Below are 16,648 nucleotides of genomic sequence, written 5' to 3'. Positions count from 1 at the left end.
TTTAGGATTCTCTTCCTGGATCCTAATTCCTTAGACCCGAGCATCTCATGATCGTTCTAAGGTGACAGTTTAGTTTTCCTTTTTCACTTCGCTTTGTAATTATCTTGCTTTCGAACTCTTCGTAAGCTGTTACGATATTATCAGTTTTCTCCCACTGAAATTAGTACTTCCCAAGTTCTAATTTTACTTTCTTATCTAGTAGAGTTAAGCAACGACTCCCAGCATGGAAAACTCTTTCCCATCTGTTAGCCCTTCCTAAAAGATTCCTATCTTTATTTTCGGAAGATTACTTTTATGACTATCTTCAATCTTCTGACTTGGATGGGCGACGACATCTTTTCGTACTCCAAGTACCTTCTTAGATGTACGGGTGAACAACAATCATCTCATGATCGTTCTTATGTTTTTCCTAACATAAGTGTCTCTCCTGTGTTTTCCACGGGAGTTGGGTAGAATTTCTCTCCCAGAGAACTTCTTATTAAGACCTCTCCAAAACTCCTTTTGAACGAGTCTTTATCATCTAGAGTCCATCTCCATAGACTTTTGATGCCCATGGTTAATTCACCCTCGTCTTCTTGTCCTTTCTCGCATGTCTCCCACATACAGGACCCCTGAAACAACTCTTGTTTCACTCCCACTTACCTTCTTGTCTCACAAGATTCAACCATTCTTACTCTTATCTCTTTGGATTTCCGATCCAATTTCAGAGTGGTTTCTGCTATAGTTCTTATGAATCTTCCCAAGACTCATTGGGGTTTTTGAGCAACCTTCTTAACTCCTTAAGAAGTTTCTAGGCGATCGTCCCTTGAACCATTCAAGTCGACATCCCTTGTTACGTAAGACGAGTAACTCTTACTCTCTTTCGTTTTAAGACGAGTAACTCTTTACTCTCTTTTGTTTTAAGGCAAGTAACTCCTTACTTCCTCTTGTTGCTCTTTATCGAATCCCATTCGATTTTTCCTCCCACTTGTCTTCTTTAGAAGGACCCTCCTTTTAATGAAGACACCATCGTGAGCAACAATCTCATTGTGTTCCGATGTTTGGCGAGAAAACCCCGTTCTTCTTCTTGAAGAACTCATGTCTAATACGCTTTAGACATTGGAATAATTGATAATTTTAGAACTCCTTCTAAAACGATATCCATATCCGAATGGACTCAATTATTCACTATAGCTTTTAGGTTTTTAGTGGTTTGGCAGATACGTATTAGACTTTGTGTTTTGGAAGACTGATGACTATCGAACTCATGATCTCATCATGTCCTTTTAGTCATCCCGATCCACTTCTTGATTTTGGATTTGTTTCTAAAACTCCTCCACAATCAAGTCTTATGTTCATTCTAATCACACTAATCGCAGACTTTCATGTCCAACATTGTTTTCTACGATTAACTGAACTCTTGTACTCTTACAAGATTTAGAATGACTAAGTTGGATCGTTCCTTAAAATTTACTTAAAAGTTAGATAGGCTCTTTTAAGAACATCATAAAATATCTCATATTTTATTCACTCCCATAATCTCATTACAGAGTCAATGTTCTAAAAAGAAAAAGAAATACTAAAACTGCTTTAAAGTATTGCCTATCGAGTCTATGATCCTTCTTAAGCTTTTCCAGCAACTCTTGCCTACTTCAGCTTTCGACAGGTTCATCTCCTCTTCAATAAATACTCAGCTCCCTCTCGCTCCTGTCATTCACAATGATAAGAGTCTTTTAGGTATCCCATACCTTGAGGAATGTGAATTCATTGAATAACTTTTAACAATTTTTACCTTGACCGGAACTCCCAGCTCCGTCGTTTTGTTCTTCCAAGAATCGCGGGCAATCTCTTAGCCGAATATGAGATGTACTACCGCACACAAGACATCTCTTGTTAGGAAGGATGGTTCTGGGTCTTGGTGCTTTCTTGCCCATTCTTCTGCCAGACAGCTTCCTTCTCCTAACGTCTTCCGTTCCCGTATTTACTGTCTCCTGAATTCCTAGAATCTCTTCTAGAGTTTCAGGGGTGCTGAAACCACTTTCAGCAACTTCCAGAATCGCCAGTAGACTTTCGAAGGATACCCGTCCAAACTTATCTTCAAAGTTTGTTACTACATCCTTAAACCTTTCATCCAATGAATTCAGGATCATGTCAACCGCCAGTTCGACTGGCATGGGAGACCCCATCCATTCCATGTCTTTGAGGTGATCGATCATCTCCAAAACATGATAACGAACGGGTTTCCCTTTCTCCAGTCGCATCCCCAGTAACACCATTGTGATTCTAAATCTTTCTATTCGACATTGTGTTCTAAACACTTCTCTTAGCCGTCGAATAATGGTGTATGCCTCCATTTCAATGAACATATCTATATATTTTCTTTCCATGGCCATTAGCATTAAACCGGTTACTGGCGCTGACTTCCTTCGAATGTCGTCTACTTGCTTACGTTCTTCATCAGAAGAAGTTTCTGAAAGCACGGGGATCGGAATGTCTAATATTTCTGCGCTCTTTCCTAGAACCTTTCTTAGGTTCCTCTCCCATTGACCGAAGTTGGTGTCGTTCAATTTCTCAAGTATAGTGTAGAGGTTGAAGATGGTTGTTGTCATAATTGAACTACATGTAAGAAATGCGAAAGTGATTAAACTTGTTATCCTGGCAATTTTCCTAATTTGCCTATATTATTCTACTTTTGTTGTCCCCTTAGAATAATATAATTCCAAGATCCCATTCCTGTGAAGCTAAGCGTACTTTGGCACTGCCCTTAACTTCACCCTCCTGGGTGAGTAACTCCTTACTGATCATATCTCATATGACTCTTGGTTAACGATTAAATCGTCCTTTAGCCTCGAAATCCAAAACTCTTTTGCTGACTCGTTTGAGAATAACCATTTAGACATGTAGACCTCTTCATAGATCTACCCGTATTGTCCCGAGGTAAAAGATGGCACCCTGCTTTGGCATGACCCACCATCGATGAACAAGGGCTCAACAGGTGTCTTAATCTGGGTAGGCTTTACTCAAAATTCTTTTTGGGACTTATTACGTAATTTATCAAGTTGCGTTACTGTGAACTCTTGCATAACCATTCATGATTTATTACGTAAAAGTTTATGTGGGTTTGCGTAATGATTTGTTAAATCTTAGTATTACCCCTTAAAAGATCCCATCTTTTAAGTTTATTTCTTGTTCGCCTATGGTTCGATTGGATTCTTATCCAAGAACCTCTATTGACTACTCCCACTTGAACCATGATCTCATCATTCAGTTCGTCAATAGATTCTAAGACCCTATACTCTAAGTATTATTCGGGCACAACTCCTTGCGCTTAGAACAAGAAACGATAATCCTATCTAAAGGTATACTATTCTACGCAATCACATACATCCATACATACAAAAATATGACAATCATAATAAATAAAGTATGTATCCTAGATTCGTTTCTAGGTTTTGCTATCACATAGCTATTCGTGGGAATTTGTGACATCTCTATGTCTAATGTTTCTAAAGTTTCGTATTCTCAATACTCAAACTAAAACATTACGTTTCTTCCTTAATTGTTTCCAAAATCAAAATAAGGAAAAACTCCGTTCGGGTACTCCTCTAACCCGGGTCTAAGTCGGAAAAAAAAATAAATTATGCTCGGAACCGGGAGAAAAGTCTGAAAAACTCCCTTTCAGATCATGGCCAAAAGGGCCTTTGAGTCTCACTCAAAAGATCTGAGTCAACCCTGGTCAAAGCCCCTTGACTGGTTTCTGGTCAACTCTTGACCCAGCCCGGTCAAGGTCCGGTCCTAGAGACAGCACCTTCTTGCCGTGCTATGTCTCTCGGGCAGACGCGTCCTAGCCCAGCTAGACGCTTCTGTCCTAGGACAGACCATAGACATCTCGGATGAGATGTCTAGGATGCGTCCTGGTCGCGTCCCAGACGCGTCCAGGCCATCCGGTCGCTGCATATGCCTCTCGGATGCTTAATCCGAGAGCTGTTGGAACTCCCAGACGCGTCCCCGACGTGTCTGGTCTCGGGACAGCACACGTGCCATCTCGGATTTTTGGTCCGAGATGCACCCGTGCCCCACAGTCGCGTCCCAGACGCTTCTGTGCACAGACGGCTAGGCCATCCCATCTGGGATGCCTTCTGGACGCGTCCAGACGCGTCCTAGACGCTTCTGGATGCTCCGGTCGCATCCGAGTTGCGTCTGGAAGCTTCCAGTCGCATCCGAGATGCTTCTGGTTGCTCCAGACGCATCCTCGATGCATCCGGACGCCCGTCCAGTGTCTCGGTCCTAGACCGAGACTCTAAATAGGTTCCTCGAGCGCGTCCCAGACGCGTCAAGGATCTCCGAGACGCTCCTGTCTCGGAATCCTATTCCGTCTCGGACTGGGATGTCCCATACGCGTCCCACGCGCAGGGACGTCCGAGACCCGAGAGTCTCGGACTCCTAGTCCGTGTTGGACTGGGATTCCCAGACGCGTCCTAGACGCTCTGGGATGTCCGAGACCCGAGAGTCTCGGACTCCTAGTCCAGCTCGGACTAGGATTCCCGGTCCTTCACGGACTGGGATTTCCAGTCCGTGTCCCTGTCTGTCTCGGACTGTCTGTCCGAGACGTGCTGGTCCGGCCCGGACGCGTCCTGGACGCGTCCTGGCCGGTCCGGCCAGTAGGGTTTCCATGTTTTTTTGGAAAATCCTGCCGTTCCAACTTCTTTTTCTTTTCTTTCTTTCTGTTCCAGCTGCTGTTAGGTACTGTTTTTGATCAAATCATCAACCAATCTTCATGGTTTTGATGATTTTTATCAAAATTCTAAAACCCTAACACTTGTTTATGAAAACTCTTTTCATAAAACCTTGTTTCTAGTGTTTCTAGGTCATGAATCTCATCCAAAACCCTAATTTGATCTCATCAAACTTATGTTTAAATCTCTATTCAAACATTAAAACACTAATATCTAGTTGTTCAAGTGTGAATCTAATTCATCTAGTCAAAGATAGTTCATGCAAACGGCTCGTGATGCCACTGTAGGGGAATAACCTAGTGTATCTCATACACCTAATTGTCTATTAGTGTTGGTAGCGGAATCTCAAACATCATATGTTTAACACTAATCCAGGATCTATACATGAACATACCAATGAACTAGATTGGAAAGAAGATTACCTCTTAATCGCTTTCCCACGAACTAAATTCCGATCAGTATTCGGAAGATAAGAGCTCCAAGTGTAGCTCCTCTACTTGAGACACCGAATAATGACTTGAACTCCCTCCTTTCAGTCAGCTAGGACCTTCTTGAAGGTTGAGATGAAGAACTCCTTCTTCTTGACTAGATACTTGAGAAAACTCCTTTTCTCTCTCTCTCTCTGAGATGTATATTCTGAAACTCTTTCAGTTAACCCTCTCAGTTGTTGAGAATTCAATCTCTCCCTTTAGGTTGTATAATTAGGTATATATAGAATTCCCTAGAAGAGGTATTAGACTCAAACTAGGATTCCATAAACCTAATTAACAGGCAACACCCAAAATACCCTCCATTGGGTCACTTTAGTGTGGCCGGCCAACATAGCCCTTTATGGGCTTCCTTGGCCGGCCCACTTAGGGCCTAGCCGGCCATCACATGGCCGGCCCTATTGCCTTGGCCGGCCATCACATGGCCGGCTTCCCTAAAGCCACTCCGGGCCTCCCTTTTGGGCCCGGACATGTTTATCCCTTTCGGACTTCTCCGAATCTTTCTGGACTTACCAATAACGGATCCAATCCACTTATTTGCCATTATCCATCTAGTCAATTCTCTCCGTTCAAATCATTATTCTGTTGTGTAACCCTTGTAGGATCCGGTCTATGTTAGCCGCGAATCAACTCTTGATTCGACGATCGTAGTTGGCTTCTAGCTAAGCATTACGACCCCTAATTGGACCGGACTAATGATCTTCCGAATAAGGTCATTAAGATCCTAATAGCCAAATTGCACGCATTGCATCCTTGGTCGAAGGACACTCCTTCGGAAGGATACCATTCCTTCAGACTTCAGGCACCATATCCTTCATAAAACTATTAACTAAATCTTAGTGGGAGGCTAGGGTTTTATTCTACATATGAGAGAGGTCAAGGATTTAGTAATTCATCTTGAAATGATCATGTGTACGCTTACTTTGGTCCGAGTTCGAATTCGAGTTATTCTCGACTCTAAGATAGGCAACCTAAATACTAGCGTATATCTCGTGATGATACCTAGTTAAAGGATGACATGTTCAAGTAACATCGAGTCTTCATTGAGAATAATGCCTAACGAATAACTATGATGGATGCATGACATACAACATGAAATGGGTTTAGACATTTAATCGAAAATGAGATGTGCATCAAATTCAAGAATCATACCAAAATAAACACACACAATAGCATATCAAGACTTCATCACAAACCCCTAGACAAAGGACTTAGCTACTCATTGATTCATTCTTACATAAACATTCAATCGGAAGTGAGATTGAGTCTAAAATCATGGTCATGGCATAGTACTTGACTTAATTCACTTGTATCTACTAGTAAGAATAAGAAAACACGTAGTAATTAAGACCTAGAGAGATTATTAGACAATATTCAATCACTTATCAGAGGATTCAATCACAGATATATCACAAATGTGCATGAAAACATGAATTCCTCTTATTTGGTACGTTATCTCCCTAGAAATTAACAACTATTGTAGCTAAAGTGACCCTAGAATTAATCAAAATAACTTAAAATAACCCTCGAATGCTCAAGGAAGGATGGAAAAGCAAGAAAAACACAAATGGCCCGAGCAAAAGTGAGAAAAACTCAATTTGGCCCGGCCAAAACACTTCTGGCACGGGCCAGCACGTTCTTTCCCGAGCTGAGCGTGCTCCTGGCCGTGCTGAGCGTGCTCTTGGCCTGTGCTCCCAACGCGCAGAAAGTGTTCGACGAATCGCGCCAAGGAACTCCGTGCTTCCGTGCTACACCCCGTGCTCTGTCCCGTACAAAGCTTGGCCTGGCCTATGTTTGGCACATGCTAAAGAAGCTTCTGACCCGAGCTTCCAATGCACACAACGTGTTCGATGAAATGCTCGAGTGACTCCAAGCTGCTACTCCTTCTTCCAAGCTCGCTGGCCCTGGCTATCCCTTGCTTGGCCGGACCAATGGAGTTCTTGACCGGACTAAATGCTCCTAGGTCCGGCCAAGTCCTTCCTTCTCTCTCTCTTCTTCTATTAAGCTCAAAACCCTAGTTTCTCCTCTCCTTCTCTCTCCTCCCTATTCCAACCTAAAAGATGAAGTGTAGAGACCAAGTTAGGGTATTTTATTTCTATTTTTACAAAAAGACCATTTTGGCCTTCCTTAATAGTTAGCTACTCATTTTGATTTCTTCAAGCTATTTTGACTTCTTCTTTGACTCCAATTAGCTTTAGCTTGACCCATAGACTCTCTAACTTGACCCAAGGTTGTAAAATGACCACTTTGCCCTTTATCTCTTAACTTGCTCATTTCTTCTCTTTTCCATCTCTAGCCTTCACCAAGGTGACCATCATGCTCCTAAGACTCCATAGACCTTTTTAAACTCTCTTTTGACCCTGTTAGGTACAAAATGTCCAAAATACCCTCCGTGATCATTTCTCTCCCTTTTGCTTCATTTTGCTTCTTAGGTTCTAGGACCTCTTCTTGGATTCTCTTAAGTGCTCTTGACTCTTCAAGAGGTCTTTTTAGCTCATTTCCTTGCGTAGTTCTTTTATGGAACCTTGTCATGAATATAAACAAAACTTATTAGAATTGAATCATAAAATTGACTAACTCGTCTAAATTAAGTGACATAAATGTGGTGATTTCGCACCACATCACGACACTCCTAGCGGACAAGTCCCCCCGGGACACAAACTCGACTACAAATGCAACAAAATCGAACTACGAATCAGCATATACGACGTCCAACTACTCTTTAAGTTTTCGCATTCTGTTAACTTAGAGAGTGGGGGACAAATTGTATGGGCAGTCAAAAGATCAAATACGTGACGTCACAGAATCACGCATGGAAAGGAAATTAATTACTCGGGTAGAAGTTATAACGTGTCTCGAAAAGATGAACCGCGCGTCAGACAGTCTAAGGCAAACACAACGCAAGTCAGTTCAAGAAAATACGGTTGTAGGGGAAGGAAGTTTTACTACCAGCAACCCCCACCAGCTCACAGATTAGATCAGGAATGCGCAGCTCTGGAAAATTAGAAGAAAGGCCAAGCTTCACGAAACAGCTCTGGCCCAAGTAAAATCCTCGACTTCAGGGTCTTCAATGTTTAAAACACACGAGTTACTTCTACTCCTCAGTCTCATTACTTTCGACTAAGGAGTGGCGGGACTCATGATGATGCATAAAATGTCCAGACGTTGACTAACGTCCGAAGAGTCAAGATAAGACCTGAAGTCTACTGGGTCAGCCCGACTTAAGGTAACAGGACAGCTGAGCCTCTGACGGTCCACCAAATATTCCACTAACTGGGAGGTCGGCCAGAAGAAACCAGCCCTGCAAAGTGCCCTTGGCACCGACAGATCAGCCATGGGGTCTTGAGAGGAGTAAGGGGGGTCCAAACAGGTCCGACCAATGTCTTACGCCAGAACTGGGAAGGCAGCAGCGTTAGGCGATCTACCGACTTAATTCTGAATCTTCCAAAAAGATCTCAGGTGGCTACACATCTCGAAGTGTTTAAGCCAGCTTGAACTCCACGTAACTAAAAGAGGAAAATTCTCCTCTAGGATCTATCACATCGGCAAGATATCTATGAAGGATCCTTGAACTTAGGAACTTCCACTTATCAAAGATCCGAGATAGACTCTAAGAGAAACCCTAGATACTCAAGAGAGGAAACATCTCTCTTTGGTCTGTCGGCAACCGCCTAACCACCGCCACTAATCATAGTCGGCCTAACATCGCCTATAAAAGGCCCCCCACATCGTCTTTCCTAGGACACGATCTTTTGACCCTAAAAAGATCACCCAAAACTCAGAGTTCCCATAACTCGCCCCCAAAAGGATTAATCAATGTTCATTATTTTACAGCAAAGAGCACCCTGACTGGCTTGAGCGTCGGACCGGTTTTCGAACCCTTTGCAAATTTCCCCCCCTTTGGGAGCAGACGAACAGGAACAGGAGGAAGGAGCAGGGGCAAGGAGCAAGGAGCAGGGAAAAGGAGGCAGAGCAGAAAGTAGAGCAGGAGTCAGGAACTCTAAGCCGAGCAACACCCAACTTAACAGAATAATCAAACATAACGGAGGCTGTCATGCATCAACTCTCGATTTCATGCTGATTTGATGGAAAGACATTTTTTGACATCAGCACTCACCTTCTCAGCGGACCTCCCACCGTTTATCCATTGAGGAAATGTTACAGTCATTCAAGGTGATAATATTCTGGATATACCGTTAAGCGGTTATGCTATCCGTATTTATGGTGACAGCTCATGCGTTACCACCATTAAACACGACAACTCATCAACATGTAGCAGTTGACCCAAGACACTATAAATTGACTGAACCAAGAACGATACAAATCATCTGATTCTAGGAAAACACATCGAGTACAAACCAACACTATCATCCAGCTTCCGACTAAAACACTCGACCATCTAGTGATCGTCGAACACACCCATATTCACCTGACATCACTGTTGATGGGCCTAGAAAGTTTCCTAAATAGTTCACCACCCGCAAGTATACGGGTGTCAAGTAATAATTCCGGTAAGACCGGGATCGTCCACGGAGACTAAGTGAAATCTATTCTAAACTTAAAAGTAAACGGTTTTCTTTTCGAAATTGATTTGGTTTTGGTTATGAGAGGATAAAATAACTTAAAGATAAATAAAAATCAATCGGGGAGAAAATCCTAGAATTCAGATTCCACCTCGAGCTTTCATAAATAACTTCACCCTTTTCTTATCATGATTCTCTAACTTTTTAACTCAACATTTAGAAAACACCATTATCTAAACATCGAAAAATCGAACCTTTTAAACAAAAATATCTAGATAGAACTACGCCGATATCGAACCCTAAATAATCATATCCCAACTATCGTGTATCAAATTTCAAGCATAAATCATCAAAAAAATCTAATCCTAAGCATGACATATCAAGCCATAAGCATAAACGATGAAGTTATTATAATTATCCGACGGAATCAACTAAAGCCTAGTTAAACAATAACGCACATGAATGAGAATCACGAAGAGAAAAGAAATAAACTAATTACTCATGCTCTAAGCTTCATCTTCACTCTAGGTGAAGAACTAACTACTCATACTTAGCATGCATATCATCATTATCATAGAAAATATTCTCATTATAAAATCAAAGACAATATAAAGATCACCGAATATGAAGCTTTTACTGATGTTTGATAATATGATGAATAAGATGAGTTGATAAAGAAGGTTTCCTGATAATAATCGCTGCAACTTCTCTCTACAATTACTATCTTTTCTCTCTCACAAAGAAAAAAAGATAAAGAAAAGTTAGAGATAAGTATACTCTGTGTTGATGTTTCTCACTTCCTCTCTACAATACAATTTGTTTCTTCTCTCTATAAAGCTCTCTCTCTCTTTTCTGTTAAGTTTGTGGCCATCCAACTCAAAACCAATTGGCAATGAGTGGAGAGGACCTATTCTTTATATTATTGGTTGCTAGTTACCCATTCTCCCATGTGGGACTATTCTCACACGCCCCCTCACGTGTGGCGTTCTTTGAGCCTAACACGTGTGTTTTTTTTTTTTTCTTTACGGGTGACGTGGAGCACGTGTGGCTTTTAAGCCTATCACGTGTGGGCCTAGCTCTGATACCATGTTAAGTTTGTGGCCATCCAACTCAAAACCAATTGGCAATCTACTCTGTTTTTAAATCTCTCTCACAAAAAGAAAAAAAAATAAAGAGAAGAAGATGATGATGCTCTGCTTTTGCTATAAAGAATATTGAAGTGATGATCCCTCCTGTTCCAACTCTTTTTCTCTCTCTCAGATTTATTTCTTGAAGCTCCAGAGAGGCTCCTCCCCCAAAGAGAAGATACCTCAATTAGTTGATGAAGTTCTGTTTTTATAGTAGCCAAAACCAACACCCTCTGGAAATCAATCCAAAATCTCTCACAAAATCTTTAACCAAATTCATCTCTCTCCATAAAATAGTTGTTGATCTCTCCATCAAAATCTCTTTCGGTTCTTTCTATGATTTTCAAGAATCTGCTCCACTCTCACTTTCTCTCTCTACTGGTTATTCTCAATCTCCCTCTCTGTCAATGAGAAGAATTCTCTTTAATCCTTGCCCTCTTTCTCTCTCTATGAATCTCTAAAAATATCAGCTTCAATTCCTTCTCTCTTTAGAACAGATATTATCTCCATCAAATCCCTTCGAAATCCAACTCTCATTCAATTGAAATTTCTTTCAAACTATTTCAAAATCTCCCCATATATCTAACAAAGTAAAGAAGATAACTTCCTTCACATAAAATATCAACTGAATCCATCTCTATCTCTCTTCACACTAATTGGTTTCTCAAATAAAATATTCAGCTTTTGTGAATAGAGATAAATCTCTCATCTTTCTCTTTCTAAATCATCTAAATGAGAATTAACCAGCCAAGCTTTCCTTCTCTGTTAAAATCTTGTCTTTAGAAAGAGAATTCTTCTAAAAACAGTATCACCAAAATTCATCTCTCTCTCCATCTTTCTAAACTTTCCATCAGAGAGAAATAAAAGTATCTCTTTCAATCATCCTCTCCAATCTTTCCTAAAAACTTTCTAACCAATCTTTCTTTCTTCGTCCCTGTTTCTAGTTCAACCGAATGCATAAAAATATCAAAATATCTCACGCCTTCTCTCCCTCTCTCTCTCTGTTTAAATATCTAGAAAGAGATCCGTCCATTCTCTCTCTCTCATTACTATTATGCCTTCTTTCTCTAATATTTCCTGAATATGGAAATAAGAAAGAGACGTTAGAGATAGTGGAGAATTATAGGTGCTTGATGCCAGGTGTTCGTTTCCTATAGGGGCTATATTCCAATAGGAGCAACAAACACTTTCTTCTCTGATCGGTTGTGGAAAAGCCTAAATTTCTTCTAAAGAAATTGCGTCAGACTAGCTAATTTTGTTACCTTGTAAAACATATTTACATAGGCTTAGATTTTAGACGGATTTGGTATCATGTGGGAAGTTGTGTCTAGACATAGTGCTCACGGAGGACAGGGCTTGATCTGTATCCTTCAATTTAATCCTTTTGGATGCTCCAATTTGGATAGGTTAGAAGTGCAGTGATGATCAACCTCTGTTTTGACTTAAGATTTTTCTTTCGTGTCAATCGAGTCACTGCTTCGTTTCAAAAGAAACTCTTTCTTTCGTGACTCGTTCTTGATTATTTTAGATACTCTGTCCTTATCATTCGTTTGAGGATGTTTCTGTTTTATGAGTCATATGTATATACTGATTCTAGATCATCTGATTCGTTGAGGTGTCTCTTACCGTTATAACCAAGTTTAGAATCTTTCGGTATAATTTGTTAATTTCGCACTTTTATGACATCTCAATATAGAAATAAACTTCTTTATTGACTCTCCATAATACTTAGTACAAAGATGATGTTCAACTAGAAAAATAAAATTAATCTAGACTAGTGTCTAAAGAAGACTTCAATCCCTTTCAGCATCCTTAGCAAGCTTGGCCTCTGCTCTCTCTTGGATCTTTTCTCCTTTAGTCAAATACTCAATTCCCAGCCGCTCATGTTCATTCATAATGATAAGAGCATTAGGTATCATATACCGAAATGGGACATTATGGTATTTGTTAATTTAACGTTCATTGTTTATACCTTAACCGGAAACCACTATTCCGTTCTTCATGCCCTCCAATAACTTAAGGTTGTCTCTCTTCCAATGGCCTTTGCCGTTGCAATAGAAACACCTGGACTTAGAAGGAATAACCTTATCCGTGGCTTCAACAACTTGTTTGCATTTTCCTTTGGACGTTATTTTCTTCTTTCTCCGTTTTAACTGATGCACCCGAAAAGGTTGCACACTCAAGCGGAGGTATCAAGTAGTAACCGGTAAAACCGGAGTCGATCCAAGGATAAGTTGGTAGTTTGGATATCGAAGGGTCTTATCCCTCGGTCTAGATATTACAAGCTAACTTAGACTAAAAAGGAAAAGAACAAAGGTAAACGAGGGTTTTGATTGAATAAGCAATAAAGAAAACAAATAAACTAATTAAACGATAAAAGTAAACGGGCGAGAGAGATTCGAGAGAAGAGTCGGAGGAACAAGAGTCGGGAGACGGTAAGACTCGATTCGGGCAACAAATAAGTGAGAGAGGTGTCGAAGTCCGGGAATCCATAATGATAAACCTACGACTATGTGTAGTCCGATTTAATGTGTCGAAGTACAATCGATGTTCGACTCCTAAAGTAGATGTCTCTAAGTACTACGTATTTCCGGAGATCATACTTAGTCAAACAAACGTCTAAATCGGTTAATCCCGAGTCATCAAAAGTGTCGTCTAGTCGCCTAACTATGTGAAGTGCATGACAAGACACATGAAATTATGACTTAGACTACGATCGATATCGAATACTTCGTTTCGTCTATTAACTATGCGAAGTGCTTGACAAGACACATGAAAATACGATCGAAACGATAATCGAAATAAATGAACATCAATTTGTACTCAAAACATCAAATCATGTTAAACATAATCACGAATTCATCACATTTCATCTCATATAATCGACACACTAAAGTTAGCTAAACATGGTGATTGAATAAGAAATGGAAAGGAAATGATGAGAGAATCCCCCTTTTTCGGTGTGGTTCGAGGCTAAGATCGTCGGAAAATATGAGTCTTTAAAGTGCAGCCGATCTCCCCTTAGCAAATTTCTGGGTTCCCCATAGCGACCACCATCATCTTCTCCATTTAGAACACAACCTCCATTAAAGCTAACCCTAGCTTTCTCTCTCTAGCAATCTTCAACCCAAACCAAAATCAAACAACATGGGAAGCTAGACAAAGTGATGGGGAGTAAAAGCCCTATGGTTTCCGGCCATAATCTTGGCCGGAAACCATAGAAAAATCCGGCCAAAGAAGCTTCAAGATCCGGCCAAAATCATGGAGTTCCCGGCCAAAATAGCTAGATCCGGGCCAAAGGGAGCTGTCCCAGCCGTCCCTAGCGCGTCCCGAGCAAACCCGAGCTGCTGCTTGCTGCCGGATCCGCAGCCGCATCCCGTGAGACGTGCAGTAGGTCGCGTCCTTGCGCCGGCTGTGAGACGTGCAGCAGGTTGCGTCCCGTGAAAGCTTCCGTCCCGCTCTGCTGTGCACTCCGGTAGCTTCTCCCGAGCAGCTGCTGTGCAATCCCGTGCAAGCTCCCATGGCTGCCTTACCCGAGCTCTTGTAGTGCTAGCCTTGTTAGGCCGGCCTAGCTTGGCCGGCCAAGCAAGGCCGGCTACTCCTTCCTCTTGCTCTCTCTCTAGCTCAAACTCTCTAGCTCTTCAAGAAACCCAAAACCCTAAAGTTCCTTGCCTCTTCTTTCTCTCTCTTCCTTCTTGCCTCTTTTCCCCCCAAGCTTGAAGATGATTGAAGAAGAAGATGAATAGTGTATTTGACTTAAACCCTAGACTTAGTCAACCTTGACTTTGACTCAAACTTGGGTCCATTGGGTGCCTCCAAAATCTCTTCCTTCTTTCATCTTCTTTGGGCTTGGGTTTTATTCCTTCATATCTAGGCTCTTGGGTTTTAGACTTAGGCTTTAATCTACACTTGGAAATCAAGGGGAGTGCCTTCATAGAATCTTTGTTTTAAGACCGAACCTCGACTTCTTTCTTTCACAACTTCCCCGTCCGAACTCGGAATGGACTTCCGTTTTCACCGTTGGACTCGTCTTTGACTCCTCTTCTCATTTGATTTGTTTGAAGTCTTTTTCTCTCGTTTTGGGTACATGAAATGATAGTGATAATTCGCTCCCTTTATTCCGAATTAAGTTCTTTATTCCAAATATGGTACCTAACATGAAAAACACATAAAATATTATTGATAACATTCGAAAAGGAATAATTAGTCTAAGTTAGGCTCTCCAAATGTGACATTTTCATGTCACATCATTAACCCTTTGTTCTTATGAACCATGAGAGCCTCATTCTTTGGTTCCACTATGCTCTGTTCAACTGCTATGAGCATTGTATGAAATTCCTCCAAGGTCTTATTCCATCCATTCATGTTGTAGTTCGTCCTAGACAGACTGAAACCACTGTGAAGGGAACAAAGGATCATATCGGCAAGCCATCTTTTGGCAGAATTGAGAACTTAGCACTTCTAGTTTTGCAAAAAGTTTAATCATTTGCTGAAAATGAGGGCTTACTGGTTTACCTTTCTCAAGGAGCATGTTTAGTAGTGTTCTAGTGGTCACATACCTCCCTAGTTTTGGCTTCTTTTGGAACAATTCCTCAAGTTCCCGATTCGTGATGCGGACATCCATATTGTTGAACTGCTCTTGAAGAGCAGGTTGTATGGGTGTTGTCATCATGTACGCTACTAGTTCTGCCCTCTTCTGATTATCCTTTTCATGCTCATTTTCATAAGCAGTCGAAGTGGCATCCAATATCGAAATTGAAGTGTCTACGACTTTAAGCTCGCTTTCCAATTTGAGAAGTAGTCCTCGATTACTTCTTTCATAGAGGGAGTTCCTCAGCATCTCCTTGAGGAGTGAGCGAATCTTGAACTCACTTTCTTTTGTCATCTTAAAACTACATGAAAGAATTGCAAAGTTTTAAACTCGTCATGTTTTTGGAAAAATTCAGTTACGAGTCAAACCATATTTTTCCGAAATTGACCCGACGTCTTCAACCAAACGGAGTTATTTTTTAATATTATATGAATGCATGTGATGTGAAGAAAGAACGCGGAAACTAGTATGGTCAAGAAAGTTATTTTTTCATTCTTGTTTTAAGCACGGATGGGTGCAATTTATAATAATTTTAATTTCAAGTTTATACGACCTGCATATCGTTTCAGTCTTGTAATTGGAGTTTAGGGTCTATGAGACCATTGAAGAAACTGAAGGATGGTGATCCTATTTCGAGTGGGAGAAATCAACGGAGGTTCAAAAGATGGCGATCTTGGCAAACCAAAAGGCGAAACAAGAAGAAATCCTAAGAAGATTAGATCTATTAGGACTAGGGGATATATTAGGATCCATATGTGCTTGATTTACTTTCTCGCGCGCATTTACTTATTTGTTTACGCTTTATGTCGTGGATGTTAGTTAGGCTTAATAGTTCACTATAACGTATACCAGAATTAGCGCAAAAAGTCCCTAAAAGTAATTTTGAGAAAATGCCTACCCAGACTAAGACACCCTTTGCGCCCTTGATCGTGGATGGTGGGTCGGCCTTCGCAGAGTGTCATTCTTTATCTTGGGACAATGCGGGTAGACTCAAAGAAGGGGTGTACACGTCTAAATGGTTTTTCTCAACAAGATCAGCAAAAAAGTTCTGGATACTCGAGGCAAAAGGATAGATTAAGCATTCATTAATGCAATCTATCAACCAAAAGTCACAAGAGTATGATCAGTGAAGTAGTTAGCTCACCTAGGACGACAGAGTTGAGGGAAGGGGCCCTAGTCCGCTTAACTTAGGAATACTGGGATC

The 16,648-nt window shown here is 41.1% G+C and overlaps 1 long non-coding RNA gene across 1 annotated transcript in view; it reads left to right on the top strand.

Annotated features, from left to right (window-relative positions):
* The window catches only part of LOC147567830 (uncharacterized), a 155,892-nt gene extending 141,378 nt beyond the window's left edge, over window positions 1–14,514 (top strand). The window contains exon 3 of the long non-coding RNA XR_015237919.1: window positions 13,043–14,514. This is a non-coding gene — a long non-coding RNA (uncharacterized LOC147567830). The remainder of the gene's footprint in view (window positions 1–13,042) is intronic.
* Window positions 14,515–16,648: the final 2,134 nt, after the last annotated feature.

The sequence above is a fragment of the Eschscholzia californica genome, unplaced genomic scaffold (genome assembly GCF_041429995.1).
Source record: "Eschscholzia californica isolate CP2 unplaced genomic scaffold, dmEscCali1.0.p SCAF_1, whole genome shotgun sequence".
NCBI lineage: Eukaryota > Viridiplantae > Streptophyta > Magnoliopsida > Ranunculales > Papaveraceae > Eschscholzia > Eschscholzia californica.
Note: the sequence above shows the minus strand (reverse complement) of the source record. Positions and strands in the feature narration are given on the sequence as shown.